The sequence below is a fragment of the Triturus cristatus genome, chromosome 2_1 (assembly GCF_964204655.1).
Source record: "Triturus cristatus chromosome 2_1, aTriCri1.1, whole genome shotgun sequence".
NCBI lineage: Eukaryota > Metazoa > Chordata > Amphibia > Caudata > Salamandridae > Triturus > Triturus cristatus.
Window position 1 is genome coordinate 251,195,678 of NC_140581.1, and position 26,410 is coordinate 251,222,087.

At 44.8% G+C, this 26,410-nt stretch overlaps 1 protein-coding gene and 1 long non-coding RNA gene across 2 annotated transcripts in view; one reads left to right on the plus strand and one right to left on the minus strand.

Annotated features, from left to right (window-relative positions):
* Positions 1 to 26,410, minus strand: part of ADAMTS12 (ADAM metallopeptidase with thrombospondin type 1 motif 12) — a 4,274,824-nt gene that overhangs the window by 3,991,466 nt on the left and 256,948 nt on the right. The window lies entirely within an intron of this gene.
* The window catches only part of LOC146864046 (uncharacterized), a 186,705-nt gene continuing 184,869 nt past the window's right edge, over positions 24,575 to 26,410 (plus strand). Inside the window, exon 1 of the long non-coding RNA XR_014970038.1 lies at positions 24,575 to 24,664. This is a non-coding gene — a long non-coding RNA (uncharacterized LOC146864046). The remainder of the gene's footprint in view (positions 24,665 to 26,410) is intronic.

Genomic DNA, 26,410 nt, shown 5'->3' on the forward strand with positions numbered 1-26,410 from the left:
TGTGCGATCAAAGGAAGCATGATGATTTTGGTGCTGAAAGCTAATGTATTTTCCTTCTCCCTGGCAAAATAACTTCCACAAATGAAGTAAGTGCTGTGGTAATAAGCACACATGAAGGTGGCTTGGGGGGCAGCTGAACGTAGTGAGGTCTGCCCCCCAGGCAGTTTGGGAGGGGTCTGGGCTGGCCGGATCGGCCATTTTGTGGTTTTGGGCTTTTTCTGGATGTAGCCCAATTATAGCCCAATTGTAGCCCAATTATAGCCCAGGTAGCCCAAGTAGTCCAATGCTTATATAATCCTATGAGGGGATTTGCCAGCCACCATTTTAGGTTTTGGTGACCTGGTGGCTAGCAGCAGTGTTGCTAGTAATAGTTTTACCCTCCCATCCCTCTTTTTAAGAAATTTAGCTGGGTGGAGTCTTTGGGGTTTATTCTTTGGTTTAGGCAAGGTTTGTGGAGACAGGTGCATAAGGGACCTCATGGAGGTTGTCGCTTGGAACAGGTGCGTGCGGGGTTTTGAAAAGTTGGCCAGGGTTGGCACAGGTTTTTCGTTAAGTATTGGAAGTTTGTGAGCAGAGGCAGGAAAAGGGTAGGCAGGTAGTCTAAGTTTCAGGACAGACGTTTGTTAGTTACAGTTGCAGGAAGGCAGGCAGGGAACGGGGTGTTGTTGGGAGAAAAAGTTTTAACTGCAATACTGTGTTATTTTGTTGTTATGTTAATGCCAGGGTGGGGGAACTTTTGATGGGATTGTAGGGGTGGGGGGGGGGGATCAGGGGTCAGCTATTTGATGTATAGCGAGGCTTTAGTTTGTAAGGCAGTTGCCAGTTGGTTATTTTGTAATATGCACCTGTTTCAATAAAGCAGCCTTTTTCACACACAAAATGGGTCTCGGTTTTGCTTGCCCCCCTCCCTCCCAAGCCCCGTTTGTCCCAATGAAGTCCTAAGCAGAGCCTATGGACCACACACACGGTCATTTTACACGATTTGCCCGCTTTGTATAGGAATAATAAAATATGGCACATAAGAAATAAAAGATTATACCGTTAACATGTGTGGGCTACTTTTAAAAGGTTACTTTTTTGCTTGGATTTTAAAAAAAAGTATGTGGTTGTAGTTTAAATTAGCTCTTGTTTTTTTTTATACCCAGTACTATAATACTGCCAGCAATGTAAACATGTTTATTTTGCCATCTGATCAAGCAACCCAGGGAGAGGATGTAAAGTAACGGCCAAAGCTGCCGACCTTGGAGTAAGTCTTGGTGCTGGCTCAACATCCTGTCACTCTCTGCAAATTACGTAATCTTTGTGAGCTTACACAAAATTAATGTGTTTTACGTGTTTGCGCTATATAAAAAAATGTCAGCAAAAGTCAGAGGCTTTTAAGAGCACAAAGGCATCTGGACTCTTATTGTGTTGGGTGGGGGGGCCAACACAGAGTGAACAAGCAAACACAGCAGGAGGGAGAACACAACAGAGCCAGCTATAAAAGATGCACTCTAAAATAAACATCATGCTGCTGAGTGAAAACACAGAGGCTCCCTTGTGTGAACTGCTCTTAGACAAGTAAAAACAAGACATTAAGCAAATAGTGTTCCTTAACTGCTAATGAAAGCTACAGTATAAAGACACATGTATTTGCATTTGACAAGGTCGGCCATGATCTTCTGGTAGACTGTGTCAGTAACGCCGGGATCCAGAGCCAGGCCCTTAAGTGGCACTTATCCTTTCTGAAAGACCGCTCTCAAGCTGTCCGCCTTGCCTACCTCTCCTCCCCTAAAGTCAAACTCGCCTGTGGGGTGCCGAAGGGCTCTTCTCTCTCGCCGCTTCTTTTTAACCTGTACTTACTGTCCCTTATTCGCTCCCTCGGAAAAGGAAGGTTGGTACCTTCAACTACGCCGACGACCTCCAACAGATATTTGATATCGATCAGTCGGCATCTTCTGTTTCTAATTTTCAATCCACCATGCAATTTATAAGTGAGTGGATGAATAATAACCATCTGAAATTGAACACCGATAAAACGGAGCTGATCCTAATTGGCGGGCCAGCTAACCCCTGGAACTCCTACTTCTGGCCGACCGGATTGGGAAATCCTCCACTCCTGGCGTGCTCAATCAAGAGTCAGGGCATCACCATCGACAATGATCTATGTATGAAAGCCCAGATTGGGATAGTGGCTTCTTCCTGTTTCTTTCAGCTTCGAAGGATCAGGAAGATCAGCAGATTCCTTACAACAGATGCCCTGACCCAAGTAGTACTGGCATTAGTCATCTCCCACATTGACTATGCCAACTCACTTTATGTTGGCATTCCGGCATGTCAATGAAAACAACTGCAACTGGCGCAAAACCAGGTGACCAGACTAATCTACTATCAGCCTAAATTGCACTATGTTGCACCACTAATGAAAAGATTACACTGGCTTCCGGTAGCCAAACGTAGCGCATTTAAACTGGGGTATATTACCTTCAAAGCTCTTTATGGCAACAGCCCAGCGTTTATATCCCTCCGGATATTAGATCACTGACCTCCTATGCTCAGTTTAGGAAACTTTTATAGACCTGGCTCTTCTGCCAGGCTTATGACTAAACCTTTCAAGCAGCAGTATCCCCTGGACTCCAGCGCCGTGAAACCGTTTGGTGTACGTGCACGTTAAAAGTTCATTTAACATAACATAATATGTAAGAGGGGCTGTCCTCATTGGAGGTAACGACAGAAGACAGGGAGGTACTAAGGAGGGACTACTAAACCTATTCAGGAATCACAAACCATCACTTACAAAGGACAGGTAGAAAGGCCAGTTGTAAAGATTGATGAGAAAATGGGAGAAGCTTAACATCCATAACTGAATACAGCATGTCTCGAAGAGACAGCGCAAGTGCTGCCTGGACGAGACCTTAAAAGGAAACATATGGACATGTAAATCAGCAAACACAAAAAGTCTCAAAACCAGACTGTGAGATTCTAACTATGGAGAAGGTGTTCACTATGTAATACAGTGAAACACACATCTATATGTTACACTATATATACGTACTACAATGTTCAGGCCACTAAATTGACCAGATACGAGATGCAGTTTCAACTACAATATAACAAAGCATAGGTGAAGAACATCTTCCTAATGGACCACCTCTCAACTCCTTCTCTGTAGCATAGCTCAATGTTTTTCAAAATCACAGTTATGTGCATGTCAATATCATCACTATTCGAGAAACGTCTAAACTTGCAATGTGAAAATACCAAGCACAACCTTAAGCATGTCCCGTAAGTTTCCTTCAACAACTGAAAACACATCATTAAGCATGTGCCTAAAGAGCAATAGGCAACCGCAATAAAGTCATTGAATATTTAATCGAATATTCTGCACAACAATGATTTTAAGCAAATGTAAGTAGTGTCATCATAAGGATTTTTGAGTGCCCTGTGCCAGACATATTTTGGCCCTTGTTCAGAACAAGTTGTAATTTTATTACCTACTTACTTATAATTAAAGATGCTGAAAAAACAACTGAAATACATTTTGATCTGTGTCCAAAAATCCTTAAATGACACTGGGTAGAAAAAGTGAACAAGTGAGAGAAAGAGGCATGATGAGAGAGCGAGCGAGAGAGAGAGAGAGAGGTTCTGACTGATAGAGAAAATCAATAAAGTGAGATAGGGTAGAAAAACTGATATAAAGGCAACTGTACCAGGTGACTACTTAGAAGGTGAGGGCCCTGGGGAATTGAACATTTTGTCTATGAGTTAAGAAATCTCTGGATATATGCATGTTAAAGGTATGGTGTTTTAAATCAATGTTGTTCCACCTCAATTGGGTGCTTACCTAGCATTGATAAAAACACATATTAAAGCCGACTCTGCACAAAAATTGGCTTGGCATGGTATGTCAAAGTTGGAAACCGCTAACTCCCACTTACCCAAGAAACCAGGCTGCACAAGCATGTTGTGCAACCTTCATGATATGGTGATTATAGTGCAACCTTTACGATATGGTGGCTGTGCAATGGAAGACTCTGGTCCTTATTTAGAGTTTGACTGACAGGTTACTCTGTCAAAACATAGTGGATGTTCTGTGCTCTGAATTTAAAGTGCCATTGAATAAAATGCACTTGGATGGGACATCTGTCACATTTTTCATGGAGTACCCAGTCGACCAAATTCTAAATAAGTCCCTCTGTATTTTGACTAGTATCTACTCAATAACTCTTAGGAGGGATAACGGCAAGAATAGAGTACGGTGTGTAAATATATGTTACTCTTTCATTAGAGAGTGTAAAGTATTATGGTTTCTCTGGTTAGAGATTTAGATAACGGATCAGGGAACACATCTGCCACTGTATTATTACCCACCTCAGAAGGGATGACCAAGGATGCCAACAGCAATGTGCTTGAGGTTAAGTCTAAGGCCAATGTTGCTAATAATCAGCTTTAAATAAAGCATAAAAGATTCCAACCAACGTTTGGCAAGCATTAATAGAAAGCAATTATTGGTAAGACCATGAATAGGTTAGTTATAGATGTGAGTGATATTAAACTTAACGATATCAATGAATTATCCATAAGGCTATGGACAGTATAAATAGCTCAGCAATTCTGCCTAGTGCGTACCACTCACAACTTTCTGGACAAGATAATTACCCACTAGGCAGAATTGCTGAGATATTTACAGTGTCCTGGAATATTGCTATGGGGGCAAGTAAACTGGGAGATCTCCACTGACAAGATTATTTCCTAACTTTTGATGTAATTTCATTTTGAAAAGTCTGACTGGTGAGGAACCAACTTAAACATGGCTACTCTTTCGTTAATCCAGAGAACAAGGGGATACAGGAGGAGGGCCATAGGCAGTCTTTTCATGTTTGACAGAAACACATCGTAGACCCGTAGCATAGATATATTAGTACTCTAGTAGATCTTTGGGTTTGAAATGTAAAATCTTTAATGTTTATAACAGAGCATGAGGTCTATCTAGAGCAGTGATACTCAAAGTACGGCCCGGGGGCCGCTTGCGGCCCTCCTGACCTTCACATGCTTCCCTCTGCTAAACGATTGCACGGGCTGTTTAGTTAAGAGAGCACTAACTTTCAGAAAGATGTTAAATAAAGGGGCAGTTATTATTATTATTATTTTATGCACTTGTACTGCGCAACAGCTACCCAAAAAGGGTTTCCCGGCGCATTTTAGCTGTAAAAGATGGAAAAGAGATCTTATTGATTAAATAGCCAGGTTTTTAGCAACTTTCGGAAACTGGAGTAATTAGGCTCGTTTCTCAGTGGAATAGGAAGAGAGTTCCAGTGTGATGGGCCAAGGTAGGAAAAAGATTTGCCTCCTATGCGAGTACGCTTAAATTTGGGAATCCTAAAACGACTCTGAGTAGCTGATCTGAGATTTCTCGATGGAATATATGTGTTTACCAATGCACAGAGGTATTTAGGGGCTGTGTTGGCTTTTGTTTACAAGATAACTGAGGGAAAGAAGCAAATAAGTTATCCAGCACCACCTAACTTTAGGAACACATTTATTTGTTAAGACCTTTTGCAACAAATTTATATACATAAATGACAAAGTCTCTTCAAAATTCCCAAATTTTCATTTCATTGACACGCACAAATAGTGGCAGCTCGCACAGGTAAGCACTGCGAGGCAGTGGGCAGGTGGGGCAGGGGCAGAGCGGGGTGGGTGTGGTGGAAGCCGACATACGACGGGATAGTGTGAAGTAAATAAATAAAACCACTTACCTTGTGCTCGCCGCTTTGCTGTCTCAGCGATGAGGCGAGCGCAAGGTAAGTGGTTTTATTTATTTACTTTACATTATCCCATCGTATGCCAGCTTCCATCACCCTGCCTAGTCCCGCCTCAATGCCCCAACGCGCTTACCTGTGCGAGACGCCACTGTGCACAAGTGTTTCACTTTAGTACATCAAATTATATCAGTTATCAGTGCATTGAGAAGTATTTTTTTAAAGTGATAGTTTTCAAATAATGAACACAGAAACATTAATGCCTCCTCCCACCCTGGCAACAATGCCAATAGTGAGCTAAGAGGCAAGCCAGGTGTGGTGTGGACCCCTCCAGGTGGCATGGATTGTTATTAAACGTGCGCAACATTATAGTTTATTATATCAAACACAGGAGAAGGATTTGTACAGTGCATATTTCAAGGTGCTCTTACTTAGGATAATGAGGAAAAGGGAGGCTACGTAAAATAAAACAATTGCCTAGGAACACACAATTTGGTCAAGTGAGGAAGCCGTAACTGATCATAGGTTTTCTGGTTTCACATTCTGCAATTCAATTTCATTCTAATTCAGTAATGAAGTTACTTCTTTTTTCACACGTGACTGTCCCAAGGTAGTGATAGTAAGTAGAGAAGGCTTACCCCAAGGTGTGGTAGTGGGATAGCGATTCAGATGATGCATAACAAAGTACCGTCAAATCTATGAATCTTCCTAAGACTAGGGGATTATTTAAAAGGCAGTATGGAATGAAACCTTCCAAACAACTCTGTGACTCACTGACCACACCATGTGCATGCTTCAGTTCCCCAATGCCCACTTTACCACCAACCCAGCCCCGCAAAGCACTATTTGCACCCCACTGGCATCATTGCGGCCTTCGGCACACCACAGACCATACTTTGTGGCCCCTGGGAAAATGTTTGCGAGTAGCCATGATCTAGAAAATCAACCAACCATAAGGAATGTGCTCTTCTATGAGCTACAGATCCCAAAATGGAAACAAATACTTCCTGAGAAAATCCTCCCAGGGCACTTATATGACAAACATTATTCTCAGACAAAGGGGACTGTCAAAAATGTATTTCATCAAGATGAGAGCAATATCTGTGTTTATGTATGCTAGGACCCATGAGATAGTAAGTGTGTAGGACACTGAGAATAATGCTATAGGTGGGCTCACCTTAATATTAAAAGGACTTCTAAGCATAGTAACAGTGGGAAAAATAAGTTTTCATACATGTCAAGGGATCTTCTGATTTCCGTGTGTCACTGCAGTGCTTTAAATTTGCAGCCCAGCCAGAGAACAGCGGTGCTCCTGGCAGCCATATATTTTTGTCATATGTGTGGCTGGCGTAAATACACACTGCACCCCAGTCTACATTTGACATTTAACTTCCATGCCACTTGTGCATCTTCCATGGCCTTACAAGAAAATTAAGTAGGTCTATTAGCTGGATGCAGATTCATAAGACCAGTCCAAAGCGTACAAAAAAGGTGAAGAATATTGTGTAACTATGTAGAAAAGAAGGACTCCCTACAATAGTCAATTGGCTGAGTACGTAAATTAAAACAATCTCTTGGATGCCCTTCAGTCTGAATTTAGAGCTAGCAGCAGTACTTCAAAGCAACATTATGCAAATCATCAATTATGCTTTGCACATCTTGAATGGCGGTGATTATTGCCTTTGGATACTGTTTGATGTATCAGTGGATTTTGTATTCTCATTCAAACCTTAGAAGACAGAATGTGCAGGTATATGGTGTAAGGTATGAGAATGGTTCAGATCTCCTTTAGCTACTCACTGGCAACTGATGAAGACTGGCAACTCTATGCATTTCTCATACAAATGGATTGTGCAATATGTTCCACACACAAGTCACACAGCAAAGACAGAAAACTGCAAAAGAATCCTGATTCATCCAATGTTCCATATTTTTTATCCTTTTTGTTCATCCAAAATGCATTCCAATTCTTTTTTCACATCTTTGTACATGTTTCATCTGGTGTTTTCATGAATCCCATATTTTTCTAATGCTAAGGACTTGCCTGTCAAGGACTCAATCGCTAGCACGTGGGATTGCATAGCCCCAAGGAGCCTCATGCTCTATTACCAAATGCATTTCGGGCTTCCACTGGCCCTTGCTCAGGGGTAGCTGCAATGTTAAAACAAGCATTTGCAATTTAAATAGGTCTCGCATTTGTGAGTGAGAGCTATGGCAATTTGTTTACCTACACGTTTTATTTTTGGAGTGAATGTATGTAGTGTGCAAAATCCCTTAGAAAGGTCCTGCACTTCGTAATAAATATATTGAAAAAGACGCAAAGTGTGGATTGTGTCAACAATTGCTTGGCACGTACCTCCTTGGTGAAGTGTTGCCACACATGCACACCGTGGTGCTTTACTAATGCGAAACTCATTAATAAAAGTAGTGCTTACAGTCTAACCAACATGATCGGGATCGTAGCATGTGAATCCGAATCCTGGCTTCTCTTTCATTTTCTAGACTATTTGACTCACTCTCCTGCATCTTGATTATCCCCCATACACTGGGAGGCAATGAAGTTTGCCAAGGGAGCGGGGGCAGGGGGGCTTCGGTGGTACATGAAAATGTATTCATTGGCTAAGGTCGCCCGGTGCTATTAGTTAAAAGTGTGCAGATTTCATTAAGATATTAAGGGGTATATTCACAAGAACGTGTGAATAACTACCGCAAGAGTAGCCTAACGCAACCTTCAATATCGCAGCCTATCGTGGGAAAATAACCCCGTGCCAACGTGGAATTCCCAACAAGGCGGTAGCATGCGATAGTCACCAGATAACCCGCCAAATCTCCGCGTGAAAATCAACGCCACGCTGCATAAATGCGATACACGAAAGCAAAAAAACATGCGATGAGGGCAACCGCGGTAAAAAAAGTAGCGAAAACCAGCCACAGGCCTGCAAATCCCACACGTCTGGTGGAACAATGCACCATAAAAACCACAGAAAAAATACACCAAAAACAATCCAAAGCGCGTAGCAACATGGATGTACCCTGACACAGCGCAGGGGCCAACTCGAACCCCACAATCCCCACAGACTACCAGCAAGGAACAACGGGGTCGGGGAAGGCCAAGGAGAAGAGGGAGAGGAAGACGGGGTGCAGACCGCAGGAAAACAAGACCAGCGTCACGGAGGTGACAGAACACTAACAGCAACTGACCCACTAGCAGCCCACCTGGATTGCAGTCGGAGTGTCGAGGAGCAATCCAGGAGGCCAATAGGCACCGGCATGACGTGACTACCTAAACTAGGCACAAACCCGCTCCCAACAGGAAGGCAGCAACGGCGACAGGAGGTGGCAGTCCAGTGCCACCTGAGGAGCTGAAGGAAACCCGGGCAACAGTCATCAGTGTAGAGACGGTGCAAGGAGTAGGGAGTACAGACACAGCTCGACAGGACCTGACACAACACCAACAGGGAGTGCAACAAACAGGGACTGGGGGGACGCGGGGAGTGGGCACAATGGCATACATGCACAATGAGGTGTAGCACACTGCACACCCACATTCACCCAGGTCCATGGGGCCGATCCCCTTGGCACACTGCAGCACACACACATATCACGAACAGCACACCCACATTGATGACAACGAGGAACAACGCGCATAGCTGACACTGCAGAACAGGGGACATAACTGGCTCCGCACATGCACAGAAACATGCCTACTACATCTGATGTACCCGGAAACTGTGAAATGGAAATGTACACGTACGACATCACATCCGTCATGTAGACCAAATGTACACTGTCCTGCAGAAGAATCCAGCACTCCCCAAACAGTCACAATGCACATTGCCATACAGTCTGCATGCACACCTGCACAATGCGCCAACATACATCTCAACGCAAAGTCAATATGCACCTTCCCTTCACATCGCAGAGGGGCACACAACACCTTCAGCAGAGCACAGAATACAACTTATCTGTGATGCCGGAGAGGACCACCGCACCGTCGACACCGACGCCCTACAACAGCACATGGATATCCCACGCAACCCCCCACCAGGACCCGGACAGCCAAGCTACTCAGAGGAGAACACGAGACTGAAACAGACCACACAGCAGGAAGCACCCGCAAGCACAGCTGGCCCACGACACTTCACCCACCCACACATCACACCCCATTGCCATGTTCCTGCATGCCAAAAGAAGGTAGCCCAACAGGTGTGGGTGGGGGCCGAACCCATGGAATGCGAACCAGGACACATACATAGGTGTCTATCACACTTCAGGGGCCACCAACACCCCACTAAGGAGACCCACACTGCCATAGAGACACATGCAGTTGCACATTCACAGTACCGAACCACGGGCAGGGGCGCTCAAATATCAGTCACACACCCATGTTGGCTCTGCGTACGACGGCCCTGGCCATTCCCCTTACGAATTGAGTGGGTGACGACAAAGCTACATGTCCAAGCTCCAACCCACTGCCTACGGTGACACGTCTGCATCCAATGTACACAGCACAATGTAATGGCATAGGGCCCAGGGCCCTCATGCATACAACAAGACCACAGGGACACACACAGATATCATGTTGAACTGGCTACAGGCACGTGCGTCCGTCCCCTTTATTGGCAGGGCCACATGTACAGTGATGCCTGTGCTGGATGTGTGTGTGGTGAGTGTAAGCCGACATGCACGGAATGTCTGGTGCTGGCAACCACTTGAACATTAGACACCAGTGCAACGGAAACAGAAAAAAAATGCATAAAAGGGTCAACTGCTGTGCAACATGGAGGGAGCCGAAGAAAGTCCAGAGGACAGCCAACATGCAGAAGTGTCTGTGTGTTGCAGTGCACTGGGGATGGGACACCAGAGATGAGCGCGCCCATGTGAAGAAAAAGTCTTGTATTGTGTCCCTCCGACAGATACCTGATGCAGATGCAGTGGGGTGTGTCATACCCGCATCATCTTCCCCATCAACATCTCAGGGCCTTCACACTGTTTGAGGTGACATAGCTGCACAACCTCTCCACACCTCAAAACTCAATCAGTAACGGACAATTGCTTGCGGTGCACTGAGTCACTGGCACCTTGAGTGCTGAGCAGGGTATCAGGCCGATGATGGCATCCACGACAGGTCTGAGCAATTCCATAAGTCTGTCAGGACCACCTTGTCGACTGTTGCAGATGGCTGTTGGAGGTGGTCCTTGCAGTGGTGGCATGTGCCTCCTGCGGTGATGCCACGTCCGGGCTGGTCAGGACTCGATTTGGTGTGTGAGCCCTGGTGGGACACTGTTGGGCCCGGAGGCTGCGTACAGTGCAGGGCCACAGAGAAATGACGTTGATGACCCCAAGCCCAATGCTTCAGGGGCCATCCAATGTCTCAGAAGAAGGGGTCCCGGACCTGACCAGCACAGAGTTAGTGGCCCCGGATGCACAGTGGCCGGCACAGGCACCCTGCCACGGGACGATGACTTGCGGGGCAGTCAAATGGGCCATGCGACCTGAGCGGGTCACCATCAATGTCCGATGTGTATATTGCGGAGGGTTTGGGGGGACAGTGGAAGGTGCCCTCCAGGGCATGGCGCCGAAAGGTTTGATTTTATCCAGAAGCAGCAAATGGAGGAGTGGAATGCAACAGCCTTGTTGCCACCACCAATTTGGTATCAGCTACATGAGGATGAAAACTGCCACCTAGTCCATAGACTCAGATGCCACCAAAGTTCAACCAGAGAGTGTCCATGATTGTCGGGGAACAGACTTAGTGGCACCAGGGCTGAGAGGGGATGCTGTCTGCGATGATGCCGGTACGCTGATATGAACTCAGCCATTGCAAAATGAAGAGTCTGTGACCTACTGGACCGCAGTGTAGGCCGGAGGCAGCGGTCAGCAGTGGCCCACAGCCACATGTCGTTGGCTGGCGAGGCAAAGAGTTAGTGACACAAGGGCAGTTGTCTGTAGTGTTCGATCACCTCCAAAACGATGATCTTGTTCCCTCCGGACTGCAACACGTCATCCTCTTACGCCTCTCCGTGCGTGCGATGACATGTATTCTGCTTTTTGAATAACCGATCTTCAGTTCCTAATCTGTGACCCACTCGTGCGCAGCGTAGGCCGAGGGCAGTAGTCCGTGTAGGGCCACAGACACGTGTGGTTGTGATGCCATGCACAGACTTGTTGGCACCACATCAAAGTGAGTATAGTGACTTGTCCTATGCCTTAAATGGTGTTCACTGCCATGGTGTAAACAAGACTCAGTTACAAATGTGTGACCTACCTGACCGTGGTGTAGGCCTGAGGCAGCGGTCAGCACGGGCTATTCACGAGTGTCGCCGGCACAGGTTGGATGGCGTCGCCGGCACAGGTTGGATTGCCCCACCAGCCTGTGTAGTTCAGGTTCAGTGGCACCACGTATTGCCGGCTGGCGTTGAACAGGGTTAGTGGCACTACGTATCGCCGGCTGGTGTAGAACAGGGTAAGTGGCACCACGTGTTGCAAGAAGTCCATATGGAACTATGCCTCACTGATCGGGTGGGGCCAGGTGCTGTTGCAGCTGGCCCGGATTTGGGGTCACTGCCATTCATGATTCAGGACACAGTTTCACACATGGGACCTACAGGGCTGAGGAGTAGGCCTGAGGTGGCAGTAGAGTACGTCATCGTAAAAGGACTAAATTGGGCCCGTGTTGTGGAGGCCGTGATGGTCTGAGGAGGCCGCCAAGGTCACGGGACTCAGGCCTGGAGCTTGCGCCGGAACATGGTGGGCACTCCTTGACACGCGCCTGTGTCGGCAGGTGATCAGTGAGGCCTGGCTGCGCAGGGGCGGGCCTGATGGGTTTGTTGTCCGGCAGGCACACAGCGTCGCAGGCAACTCTGCTCTAGAGGACAGCGTCGGCCTCGTGGCGGGGTGGGAGGCGCCGCCCTGGCAGAGACGTTGGCTTTCCGGAAGAGGACCACGCCCAGGGCTACATGCTTCTTATTCGCACCCCTACTCTGGCGTGGCTTAAGCCTGGCCCTCCCACTCCGATCACGCTTAGGGGGGGCATAACAGGCAAGATTTCCGCGAGGTCCCCCACTGGGTGTGGTGTTATGGTTGCATCCACTGTCCACTACACTCCATACACCAGAAGTGTATGTCGCCATGGATATGGGTGTGTGCTGCATACTGCAGTCTGTTCAGCACATTTCCGCCACTCTTGGCATTGTGTACTTTCCCAATCATGGTACTACTACATCCTTCACACATGCCTGTTTGCCACCTCTCCCCACATTCGGCTGTTGTGTGGCTGAGGTGCCATGCCGTTGACAGCTCATGTTCACGGCTTGGCCAGGTAACCACTGTGAGTTGTTCTGTCGTGTCTGGTGGGTGGGCATGTTGTTGTGCATGTTGGTTGTGATTTTGTGACGTGTGCATTGCCAGAGTTGTGATTTGCATGGTTGTGGAGTTGAGGTGAGTGGGGTGTTCATTTGAAACTTGCCAAGGGTCTGTGCATTTCCCTTGTTGCCATCCTGGGTACTCTGGTTGATGATGGACGGTCAGAGGATGAAGAAATCATGCACACTGGGTGTGTATTTGAAGGCGACATTATTGGAGGATCCACCATGTTCTGTTGTTTCCTGCACATTGGGGTGGGACGTGTGCTTTCTGTTGCGGTGATTGTATTCTGTGTAACCAGGGGGCACAGGTGGGACATGTGTGCTGTGGATTGCCACCAACACGTGCGTGTATCCTGCTATGGCGTATGATCCTTGCTTGGTCTCCAGCGTGACCTGCGCATTATGTTGGACATATGGGGACTGTGGTACAAGGGGGGTGGTGATGTCCCGGACAGGTGTGAGGGACTTGGATGTGGCTGGCAGTGAGACTCCTCTGACTCTGGCGGGTGTTGGTTGGGGGGTGCCAGGGGCCAACAGGTGCAGCCAAGCCAGCAGCCTGGTGTGGGGTGGGATGTTGGTTGCCCGCTGTGTTGGTGCCATAGGCCTGTTGGGCGATGATGGTCGGGGTGCGTGGGATGGTTGTCCCTTTCAGCCTGTGGTGGATGGTGACATTGTCAGAGGTTGGGTCTGTGAGGCTGGTATGCTTCCTGGGGATCCGCTGGCTTTGTCTGCGCTGTGTCTGTGGTGGTCGGGGGGTGTTACGGGTGTGAGTTGTGGTACTGGGGTGTTGTGGGTGGGTGTTGTGTCCCTCTTGGGTGTCCGGGCCGCATGATGGGTGGCTCCATGGCATCTGTTGCCCTTCAGATGTGGCCCTGGGGTGTGCTCCCTTGTGTTGTGCAGGCTGTCGTCCGATTTTACACCAGGTTAGAGCAGGTGTAAATTTCCTGGTGCTAACGCGCGTTACCGCCTGTTTTTTGTTTTTATCGCAGTTCTGTCTGGTCATTGAGAATATTGAGGTGTGATGTTGTCACGGCTTTTGGCATGGGAACGCCCACTCTGCATCTCATTAGCGATAGTTGCGGTGGGCCTCTGTGGCGATGTTTTTTGCGGCTGCTATCGCGGGTAAACTGGTGCTGTGGGTTGTTTACACAGGCTTGTGAATGGGGAGGTATTTTTATCCCGACTTTGGCTGCGATAAAGTGACTTTGGTTCAGCGATAGTTCCTTGTGAATATGCCCCTAAGAGTACTTTACTCGCATCTATGAGAAAATCGACATTAACTAAACAAAATGCCAGAATGCATGTCAGTTCTCACAGTGTTTTAGACAGTACTGGTTGCTTAGTTTCATTGCATTAATTTTTGTATTTACTCTTTTAAACAGCATCCAAAGTAGGTTACCTAACCCCAAAGCCCAGAGTTGTCAAATGACCCATAGAAGGGAGTGTTTTACAGTTGAGCAAATGTGTCCAAATATAATTTTGGTAGTGCCATTGAATGATCAGCCAATGAGGTACTGGATGAGCAGGTATTTAACTACACGTTCAAAACGTACGGTATTGTGGCTGTTGTTTGTTTGTACACAACCACCTCTCTGAATGTGTGTATTAACACAAAGCTTCATCTACCAGACAGTGCTCACAGAGGGACGACTAAAGCACAGAACAAAATGTATTCATTTATCCTGAGTGTGAAGGCACACAGAAGGCTTAGGTGCCTGCCCGGAGGGGCAAGGGATCCCAGCGCTTCTACAGACTCTGCAATGCTCCTCTGCACCAGCAGGGCACAGCTCAGAATCTGCTGCTTCTGCTAAGAATAGGTGAGGGGGATGAGGTTGGGGCATGCAGGAGTTGCCGGCAGATTTCCAGGTTATTGAAAGTGATTATTCTGACGTGAGGCAATGGAGACTGACTTTGTCTGTTTGTCTCCACCAGTCTATTTCTCTACCATCTTCTGTGCTCACTGTCATGTATCCATTCATCTCTCTTTGTTAGAGGTGCACGAGCCAATATATTAATTAACAGGTAGAGCCATCGAAGACGAGCCAAGTGTATTCGAGCCAGTGGGCGAGCCGTGAAAATGATCGGCATGTTAATCTTACAGTAAACATGATGTAAATGTGCGATAATGTCTCTTCAGAATTCAAAAAAGTGCATTTCTTTAGCGCGTCACCTAAGTACACAACATTATAGCACTGAATTGAGAGTAAGTTATTAAAAGTGCTTGTGTTAAGCATGAGTTAAAACACTGCGGCTCCTCCCGCCCGACAACAATGTCATTTGTGAACTAAGAGGTGTCAGTGGCCATGCATACCACGAATGTTGCCCAGAGTCTAATTATATTTAGAGTAACATTAAAATCTAGTTCATTAAACACGAGAAGTTTTTGTACAGCACGCATCTTGAACTTGCATATTTCAAGGTGGCAATAATAAAGATGAAAATGGAAGTGCCAGCAGGCAAGAAAACACGAGCAGGAGTGGGGGGAGGCAGGAGAGGGTGAGAAGTCACAGACTGAGGGAGGGGGCGGTGGGGTGAGGAGGCAGGGAAGAAAATAGTGTTAGGAGTAAAGGGGACAATAGCCATGGAAGGATACAAATGATGAATGTGGAGGGACTAACAAACCTCAAACCAATCGGAAGGCAGCATTTAAGACAAAAGCCAATGGTCAGAGAGTGGGCGGAACTTCCACGAAGCTTCCACACTACAGTATATACTGCATGTCTCGCAAAGCGATGGCAGCGCATTCGCGCTGCAACACTAGGCGAGACCTAAAAGAAAATAGTGTCAGGAGTAAAGGGGCTAATAGCTGTGGAAGGATATAAATGATGAATGAGGAGGGACTAAGAAGCCTCAAACCAATCAGAAGGCAGCATTTAAGACAAAAGTCAATGGGCAGAGAGTGGGCGGCGCTTCCACACTACAGTATATACTGCATGCCTCGCAAAGCGATGGCAGCGCATTCGCGCTGCAATGCTAGGCGAGACCTAAACAACCATCAATGTGACTCGAGTTCACCAAGGATCATCTGCTCAACATATCTATATCCCTTTTGCTAGATGGCATGCATAAAACATATTACATAATCCCACTACAATATTTACAATATTTACTCCCTCTGTGCAAGAATCATAAACCAAACCCTTCAACAGTGTTGTGTTCCCTAATCCATCAAACCAAAGAAACTTTCTTTTAAAGCAAATCCAACTTCCTTTTAAAAAACAAACCATTTAAAAACAAAAAAGAAAGTCCAGCGAAAAATACATTCCAAGATTAATCAACTGCAAAAATCCACCTCCCTCTTTTCTTTATACCCACGAGGTTTAAGATCTAGCTATATACCTGCAGCATTCTAATTCATGACCGGCTGCACAACTGTCTTGCTAAAACTTCATGGCACACGTGTGCCGCCGCAAATCATCTCTTGACCCCGTTTCAACCTCCGAAGGAAACCCTTCCATTTCAACCCGCGTCAATAGTTCAAACCACCCACGTGACTCGAAAGTTTAACTCAACCAGTAAACATAAAAGAAATACATCACCAATATTCTTATTGCAATTTATCCAGCGTGTATTTCCATACATCCCACTGCCCAAATTATATAAATCCATTCCATAAATCCGTAAAATAATTATAACAAAGTCCATTGTACATGTCAAAATTATATAACTAGTATTTATCTCTGAGTGAATCCTTGTTGGGACAAGGATTCACAATGAGATAAATACTATTCATAGGTTTCCTACGGAGGTTGAAATGATTACAAGAGATGATTCACGGCGGCACAAACGTGCCATGAAGTTTTATCAAGACGGTTGTACAGTGGAAAGTGTGGAAAGTAATGCACAATCCATTTGTATGAGAATCGTTCAAAACGTGCTGTTGGGACATAGTACGAGCAAGTCTGCCCACAATAACATTGTTACATGAGTACACTGAAAAAGAAGCGATTAATGATATAACATCATGTCCATTTCCCAGTATGGCTTCTGCAGTGGTCGTTCTACTATAACCCAGTGCCTTAATCTTTTCCTAATACTAAGTAAATACACTGTTGTTCGGAAGGGCACTGTCCATCTTGCATTCATGGATCTGTCATCAGCCTTCGACTGTGTTAACAGGGGAAGGCTGTGGCAATCCATGTGGGAGAAGGGTGTGGATAGTGGGATTGTTAATTTTCTGACAGACCTACACAGTAACACTAGTGCTAACGTTAGGTATTCGTCGGATCTGAGCACCACTGGCAACTTTGATATTAAGAAGGGTGTGCGCCAAGGTTGTATTCTCGCCTCCTTTCTTTTAAATTTTTACATTAATGAGTTAGATTCCGTCTTGCAGACGGTACAGGCCGACTGTCCCAGAGTTGGCAGGCGGGGTATTCCAGTTCTTTTATACGCAGATGATGCGGTTTTAATCTCTAGAACCGAGAAGGGTCTCCAAGCCTTATTAAAGGCTTTTAAATCGTTTATGACAGAAAGAGACCTATCGGTCAACAAGTCATTTATCATGCAAGTTGGCATACAGCCAAAAAGGAACTTTGTATTTAAATTAGATGATGTATCTATCCCCATTTCGAAATCGTTTTCGTATCTTGGGGTCCTATTTGACACTAAATTAAGTTGGGGCCCCCATTTGGAAAAAAAGAAAGGGGAACTGGCAAGGGTTAATGCTACCATTTTTAGGTCTCGCGAGCCAAAGGCTCGAAGAGACATTTTGTATATGGGCTTCAAAAAGTGCTACCAGGCCAGCCTAGAGCTACAGTGCATGTGCGCGGGCGCGCGCTTGCACTGCTTACTTTCACTTTCTCGGCCGCTTTGATCGCGATCACTTTCACTTTCGCGGCTTTGCTGCGCAGACCCAGCCTCCTCTGCCGGCACACCCACTGTTTTCATTGATTCACCTTCAACGCCACTTGTTGCTTCTTACTTTCCTACCCTTTCTCCTCTACCTTCCTCTCCTTTTAATCTGCCTTCACCGTATATCCTTTGCTCTCCTCCCTTCCTTCTTTACAACCTTCCTTACTTTTTTCATCCTTCCTTCATCCGCTTTCTCGTCTATGCCTTCCATTCTTAAAATGTACGCGGAGTCTGCGCAGTGTCTGCGGGGCTCATGCGCTTCGTCCTCTCCAGCATCAGAGCGGTCTGCTTCAGACGGAGAACGGCTCTCACCCTCTTTGTCCACCTCCATTATTGTGCGTGGTTTTTGACATCCGCGTCACCACCCATTTGGCGATTCCTTCATATTTATCCTTGGATATCCCTTGTTTCCCTTTGTGTGTTGTTTTTTTTGGTCAGTCCCCCCAGGGCACAAGCAGGCATCCACTTCTGTCTTTTTTGCTCCGATCAGCTGTCCTGACAGAAGTGGATGCCTGCTTGTGCCCCGGGGGAACTGACACCAAAAACCGTATTTGGTCAACTTTTTGATGAGGAACGGGGAAGAGGCCTTTCATTGCTGTTATGATGTATGTTACTTTATATTCACTGAGAAGATTCGACATTTATTTCAGGGAATGCAGAGATTTTTTCGAGGAGAAGTGAGCAATAACAGCGCTCCTTGTCAGTCTGTAACTGGGCGTTCATTATGAAAGAATTTAGATTATCCAGTCGCGATTCTATCTTCTTCACGTTCTTTGCCAGGGACTGTAATATTACAATCTGAGAGTCCATTTAGTCAGCATGCACCATTGCCACCTAGCCCATGGTTGTTAGTGTGGTGTCAATGACCGACCACCAGTTCTGTATCTGTAAGTTCATGACTGGTGTGTCAAAGGTGGACTTTTCGTTGTTAACCACTGAGCCAGGGTTATCCACCCTATCTTTCTGTACCAAAGGGGCTTTGTTGCACCTGAGAGATTCTGAGTCCAAGCGGGATCTAGGCTCCTTCTGAGACCCTCAAGTGGGTGAGTGATGAGATTGTTAATTTTTCTGTTTCGTTGTTTTTAATTTATAACGTTCATGACCACTATTACTTGACTGGAGGCCTAGTGGGTCCGTTACCGATAACAATTCTTCATCTCTTATGTACGGTTCCTCAGGTCTAATGAAACTAAAGTCTGTGCCATTGTGTTTTGATTAGGATTGCACGCACACACACACAACCACACACACACAACCACACACACACACACAACCACACACACACACCCCACACACACACACACAACCACAACACACAACCACACACACAGAGAACCACACACAAAACCACAAACACACACAAAACCACAAACACAACCACATACAACCACAACCACACACAACCACACACACACACAATCACACACATACAACCACACACACACCCCACCACACAACCACACACACACAATAACACAAACACATAACCACACACACAATAACACAACCACAACACACAACCAACCACACACACAACCACACACACACACACACACACAACCACACACACACACACACACAACCACACAACCACACACAACCACACAACCACACACACACACACACACCACTCACACACACAACCACAACCACCCACAACCACAACCACAACCACTCACACACACAACCACAACCACCCACAACCACACACAAACCCCACAACCACACACAACCACACACAAACCCCACAACCACACACACAAACCCCACAACCACACACCCACAAACACACACACAAAAACCATACACACACACAAACCCCACCACACAACCACACACACAAAACCATACACACACACAAACCCCACCACACAACCACACACACAATAACACAAACACATAACCACACACACAATAACACAAACACACACACAACCACAACACACACAACCACAACCCACCCCCCCCCACACCCACACACACAACCACAACCACACACACACACAATAACACAAACACACAACCACACACAACCACAACTACACACACAACCACAACAGCACACAACCACACACACACACAGAACCACACACAAAACCACAAACACAACCACTTACAAACACACACAACCACACACACACACACACCACCACACACAAACCACACAGCCACACACACAAAACCACACACACAATAACACACATAATCACACAAACACACACCCAACCACAACACACACCCAACCACAACCAACCACAACCACACTCAACCACACACACACAACCACACAAAACCACACACACACACACACCACCACACACACACACACACAACCACACACACACAACCACACACAACCACAAACACACACAACCACAATAACACAAACACACAACCACACACACACAATAACACAAACACACAACCACACACACAACCACAAACACAAAACCACAAACACAACCACACACAACCACACACGACCACAACCACACACACCCAACCACACCCACACAAAACCACACACACAAACACAACCACACACAATAACACAAACACACAACCACAATAACACAGAACCACACACAAGCACACACAATAACAGAAACACACATCCACACACACAACCACAACTACACACGCAACCACAACACACACACTACTACACACACAATCACAACACACACAATCACAACACCCACACACAGCCACACACACAACCACAAACCGTTTTCTGGCTGTCAGCATAAATACGCTGTCACCAAACACGATGAACACCTTGGGAAAGTTTGTGAAGTCACCCCCAACTTTGAAACCCCTTGTTGTAGCGGAGTGTGTGCTGTACACATGGCAATACCTTGACACAGCGGACTTTTGCAAGAAATGCTTTGAGCCTCGGAGGCTGACAGACCTCAGTCTGTGCATTAGTTCACCCCGTCTTGGCACTGCATAAAAACAGGATGCCCACTGTCCAACATGAAGTGAGACATTGTGATCGGGGCTGGAGATGCTGTTTAGCAATCTGCTTAGAACATTGTGTTTCATTTAGGGCATTAAACATAAAGGAGCACTGGCAATGCTGATAAAATGGATTTCATTTTGAGTAGTGACTAAAACTTTTTAAAAAGCCTGCTGTACTGAAACAAGCATTTGCAATGCAATAGGTCTCGCATTTGCAAAAGTTTCAGCTATTGACATTGTTCATGACAATGCCTTTTTAATCTATTTTATAAAACAAACACATAAATAAATGGCATTATCATTTACAATGCCAATAGCTAGTGTTGCATTATTATTAACAATGCCAACTGCTCACACTTTTATAATGCGAGACCTATTGCATTGCAAATGCTTGTTAACTTTGCATCGAAACTGGGGAAGAAGCCCAATAATGCCATGATGAAACTTTACAATGCTAAATCAGTGGCAACTGCTGTTTACGGCAGTGAATTATGGGGCTATGTGGCTGGTGAACAGCTACAGGTGGCTGAAAACGCTTTTATGAAACGTCTTCTATGTGTTTCAACTGGTACATCTAATTTGGCAGTACACGAAGAATTGGGGGCACAATATTTATGTGACATTTTTTCTCTGCGCCCTTTGACTTGCTGGGTAAAACTGTGGCTGAACCAGGACATCCCATTAACCCACATGATTGTGAAAGATGTCTTGTCCCTTGATAAGGCAATGCGCTCCCCCTGGTTAAAATATCTGAAATCCTGTTTCTCTCGACTTGGCCGTCTGGAGCTATTTGAAAATCCAAGCGGGATCGTAAATGGGGATGTGGAGGCAATGATGCGCGCCTTTTATATGGGGAGAAAGGTTCAACGAGAGGAAGAGGAGCTTCTGAAACCTAGCATCAGGAAATATGTCATGTTAAAAACTTGCGAGACAATGGAGCCATATCTGATGGGCTCATTTAGTTCCCATGAGAAGTTCCTGCTGTCAAGGTTCAGGTTAAATATCTTTAATCATCTGTTAATTAGACCTAAAAAAGATATTTTTAATAAGGTTGCAGCTCCCTGTGGCTGCGACGGAAAGTCTCCACAGGACATGCTGCATTTTATATTTTTATGTAAATTTTATGAATACCCTCGCAAACGTTATCTGGTTGCTCTTTTAACCCCTTGCATGCCCGCCCCTTTCCCCGCCCAGTGCCGCGCTTTGTATTAGCGGGCGGAGTTCATGACGAGCTGGACTCGTCATGGGCACAGCGCCACCGCAGCCCATGACGAGTCCAGCTCGTCATGGGCACTGAAGGGGTTAAAGAAACTCAATTTTAATCAGATCAGACCAGCACTAATGTATTTACAACTTTTGCACAGCGACAGTGTTCTCCATGTAACGGAATTTTTAAAACTCTCTGTTAAATTGAGAACTTGTATGGACCAATGAGGTTGTTTTTCTCACTGTTTGACTGCCTCATCTACCTCAGGAACCTATATGGTCTTTACTATGCCTTGCGCTACTTGCACTTTACTGACTATGAATTTATTGTACGGTATTGGTGATATCTGTTTGGTTATGAATTATGGCACTTTATAATATTTGTCTTTTTTACTATGATGTTTATATGTATACTTTTATGGTTTGAATCAAAACCGAAATAAAGTCTTTATTGATTGATTGATTGATATAATGGAGTGCATTCTATCACTTTCAAGAACTCTTCATGCATGCCAGTTTCTGTAACACAAGGTGTTCCCCAAAGATCTGTCCTAGCCCCTGTATTCTTTAATATCCACCTTGAACCTCTGAATATCATTAAAAGGTCTGGCATATCTTACCATGAATATTCTGATACTACCCAGCTTTATCTGCAGGTTTGCGATCCTCTCCTATAAAAAATCTCCCTACTGACTTCAGCATTTAATGCCATTAAGTCATATATGGCTGCCCAAAACCTCAAACTCAGCCCCAGAAAAACTGAGATCCTACTTCTTTGGTCCACTGACATCTACACCTGCTCAAAACTGGCTAGACTCCCCCTCTCTCCCACCACATCATCCTGGATTGTGCTCACTCTTTCCTTGAAAGCTCCAAGTCAATGGGTTTCAACCTTAATAATTGGTCAATCCTCAGAAATATAACAATATAGGAAGCAAAGCCCTCTATTAGCTCAGACACATGTAAGGGGGGTGGGGTAGGAGCGAGTCGCATTGTTCCTACTAGAACAGGATGTCAAAGAAATAGTTCAAGCTTTAGTACTTTCAAGATTAAACTATGGGGATATATCACGCTTTTGCACTCCTAAAATCCACCTTGCCTCACTCAAAGCTACTTTGCATGCAGCTCCTCAGCTCATTTTTGGGGAATGATTTCTTTCATCGTTTCACTCCAGTGCTTCTCTCCTTGAACTGGTTCCCTATGGAGAGCAGGCCTAAATTAAAACATGCAAACATGCTTCTCAAACTGTTCACTCTAATAACCACTCCCACAATCTTGCCGGAAAATTGAAGATCTCCGGAGGCACTCATCACTTGAGCAGCTCTGATAGCCTCTTACTGAGAACCCCTCTAACAATAATTAGTCACCCTAAATCAGTCGGGCAATGGTGTGTTACTCTCTGTGCTTGTTCTTCTTGTATATATCTCTGTTGGTCCCAGGCCTTGTCTACACTACATAACAATAACTAAATAAATACATGACTAGATAAATAAATAAAGAGGAGACAGAGTCTTTCATATATAACCAAACGAGGTACAAAAGTACTGATACCAAAATATACACATTTTCCATCAGTCCTGACAGAGATAAATGTAAACTAAATTATTCTGTATGTGCAACCAAAATAGATGGTGGCTAAGAGTTCAGATATGAGATTATGTTAAAAAGGAGACAGCAGTGCCATGTTAATTTCAAATAATTAAATGCCTTTGCAAAGTGTTTTTTAATTTCTATGTTAAATGTTTCTTACAAGGCTGTTGTTCTGAAGGCTGGAGGCATGGGGCGAGGATAGTGGCAGGGTAGAAATGTTTTACTTTTAGACATGTCACATAGTGCCTAGGGGAGATGGAAACGCCTCATTTAATTAAGAGCTAGGATGCAACAGGGATGAGAACACACCGTTTGCAAGGAGAGGAGGCTTATGGTCAATCGGGAAGAATCTGAGTTAAATGCAGCTTTTGTAAAGTATACTTTGGTGCACAGACACTGCTGTTTTCTATTCGATAAAATTGTAAAATGTGCGATAGTATTTGCTTCAAACGAACAAGTGTCTTCTTTTTGTGTTTACACTCTGCTGTATTTTGTTTATGGTGAGTTTCTCAATGCAGCCCACTGTGGATGTTGCCTTTGTCATAGTGTATACCAGCTTAATCATTTGTGGATTCAATTGTATGTTTTATAGCGCGTGCTCCTGTGCGCCGTGCTTTAATTTTATTACATTTAACAGGGAAAGTGCAGTAGCCAAGAGCCTCTTGGTTTCTTGTGGTAAATTAATAACCACAGGCTGCATAGCTCACATTCCAGGTGGAATGCCACGTTTCCCAGCGCTGGCTTCTGCTGACACCAATCAAGAGGCGAGCGTGACCTCAACGGAGGTCACCGGCAGGTCACGCAGCCGTGACTCACGTGGAAAATCAAGAAACAGGATATTCACTGCCACCATGTAAAGCAAGAAGATTGAAGCGAGTTTTGTGTTAGATAATCCTATTAGGAACTACATTTTATTAACACAGCGAGGATCCTTCTATCTGCACTGTGAGTGATTTTATAGCATTTTGGAAACACATATTCCAGTTTTCAGATCACCAGCTTTCTTGTTTTACACAGCAATGGAACACATTGCTAATATAAATCAGACAGCCATCTCTCCTGACGAGCCCTTGTAATCTGCTTAAAATATGGCTCATTTGATCTCCTCTTTGTGGTGACTTATCTTGTTTTTTGATCTCGGATTCCGAGCTGGCTTTACTCTTTGAAAAACTGTTCTTCAGTTTTTCTACTACTGTGTTTTTATCTTTTTTTATGATTTTTTTTTTAATCTTGAACTTGTGTGTGGCTTTAGCCATTGTGACAGATTCTTTTCATTTTACTTTTGCTTTGTGTTATTAGGCCAGATTTATGGCACTCTTTGGCTACAAATCTAGTTTGCGCTCATTATATGTTGTTTAACTTTCCTTGTGCATCTCATGTTGAATTTAAATCAATTGTAACACAGTACCAGCAATTCCGCTTACTCTTTTACTGCTGTTAAAGTATTTTCACAAGTTAAGTAACATAATGAAAAAATGGATATAAATGTGCTAAATGTAATAAGGGTAAATAAATATTATTTTCTTATGCCATACTACAAAAATCAACTGACTTATTAAATTTGAAGTGCATACCGATGGGAAATCTCTTCTTTACAGGAGATGTTTATAAATTGTTCAATGGTGCGTGAAACGTTATAGTGAGCTCCACGTGTGCAAGTTCATAAACATTTTTATAGGTATTTTCCTAGTGTGGGTGTTCCCTTTGGGTGCAAAATCTGCCTGGACTTTATTTTGATCCGAACTGTTAGTGAAAGGAAGTTAGCAGCTTAAAATATGCAAAAAGGATGTGGTATATCTTTAGGAAGTTTATAATTGGTAACTCAAGGGGTTCTATATACTTTATAGAATCTGCTGTGGATGAATTTGGTCAGATTTAAAGTGTTATAGAGAAAAGGTTCAAAAGCAGAATTTGTTTGTTTATAGACAAGTGTGTTTTACAATTTTAAAGTATTTCCCAGGTTGTTTGAAGTTGGGAGAGTTTTTGAGTCATGTAGAGTTTGTTGAAAATTGTATAATCAGTAATACTTATTTGGGAAATTTCTTTAATACATTTAAGTATATGGAACTCAAAGTAAAATGTGTTGTCCTTAATAGCGGACCATAAACGGACCTTGTGTTGGACTATAGGGACCATCCACTAAGGAAACTGTGGTAGTGATGGGCAGTAACGCTCACCAGCAGAAACTAGTCACCCATCCTGGGTGGCTGATAGGAGTGTGTTTGGGGCTGACTTTGTATGGCGGAATGTATCTCAGAAATGTGTCCTCCATGTGTAATCATCCAAGCAGTGAAAATGTACCGTGTGCAATACCTCAGCATTCGCTTTTCAGAAAAACATTATTTTCAGTAATTAGAAGCATTGTCTTCTTAAGGACCTACTCCCATGTGCTTTGGTGTGGGCTTGAAAGGGCCTGCTTTATTTTTGTTGTCGGATGTATTGATAATAGGATATGTTCTATAACAGCGACCTCAGTGTGGGAAAGATCCATTGAAAAACAGTACGGATAAAATATGGGGCATGAATAATGGTAACAAATGTTCTATTTTCACTCAAGAAAAAACACATTCTGAAATACTGAAAGAATAGCTACTAAGCTACCATTGAGTTTGACAAGGTCACTGCACTTGGCAAAGGGCATCTCTAATGCTCCATAAATGAATGTAGCAGATAGAACACATCAATTTAAAT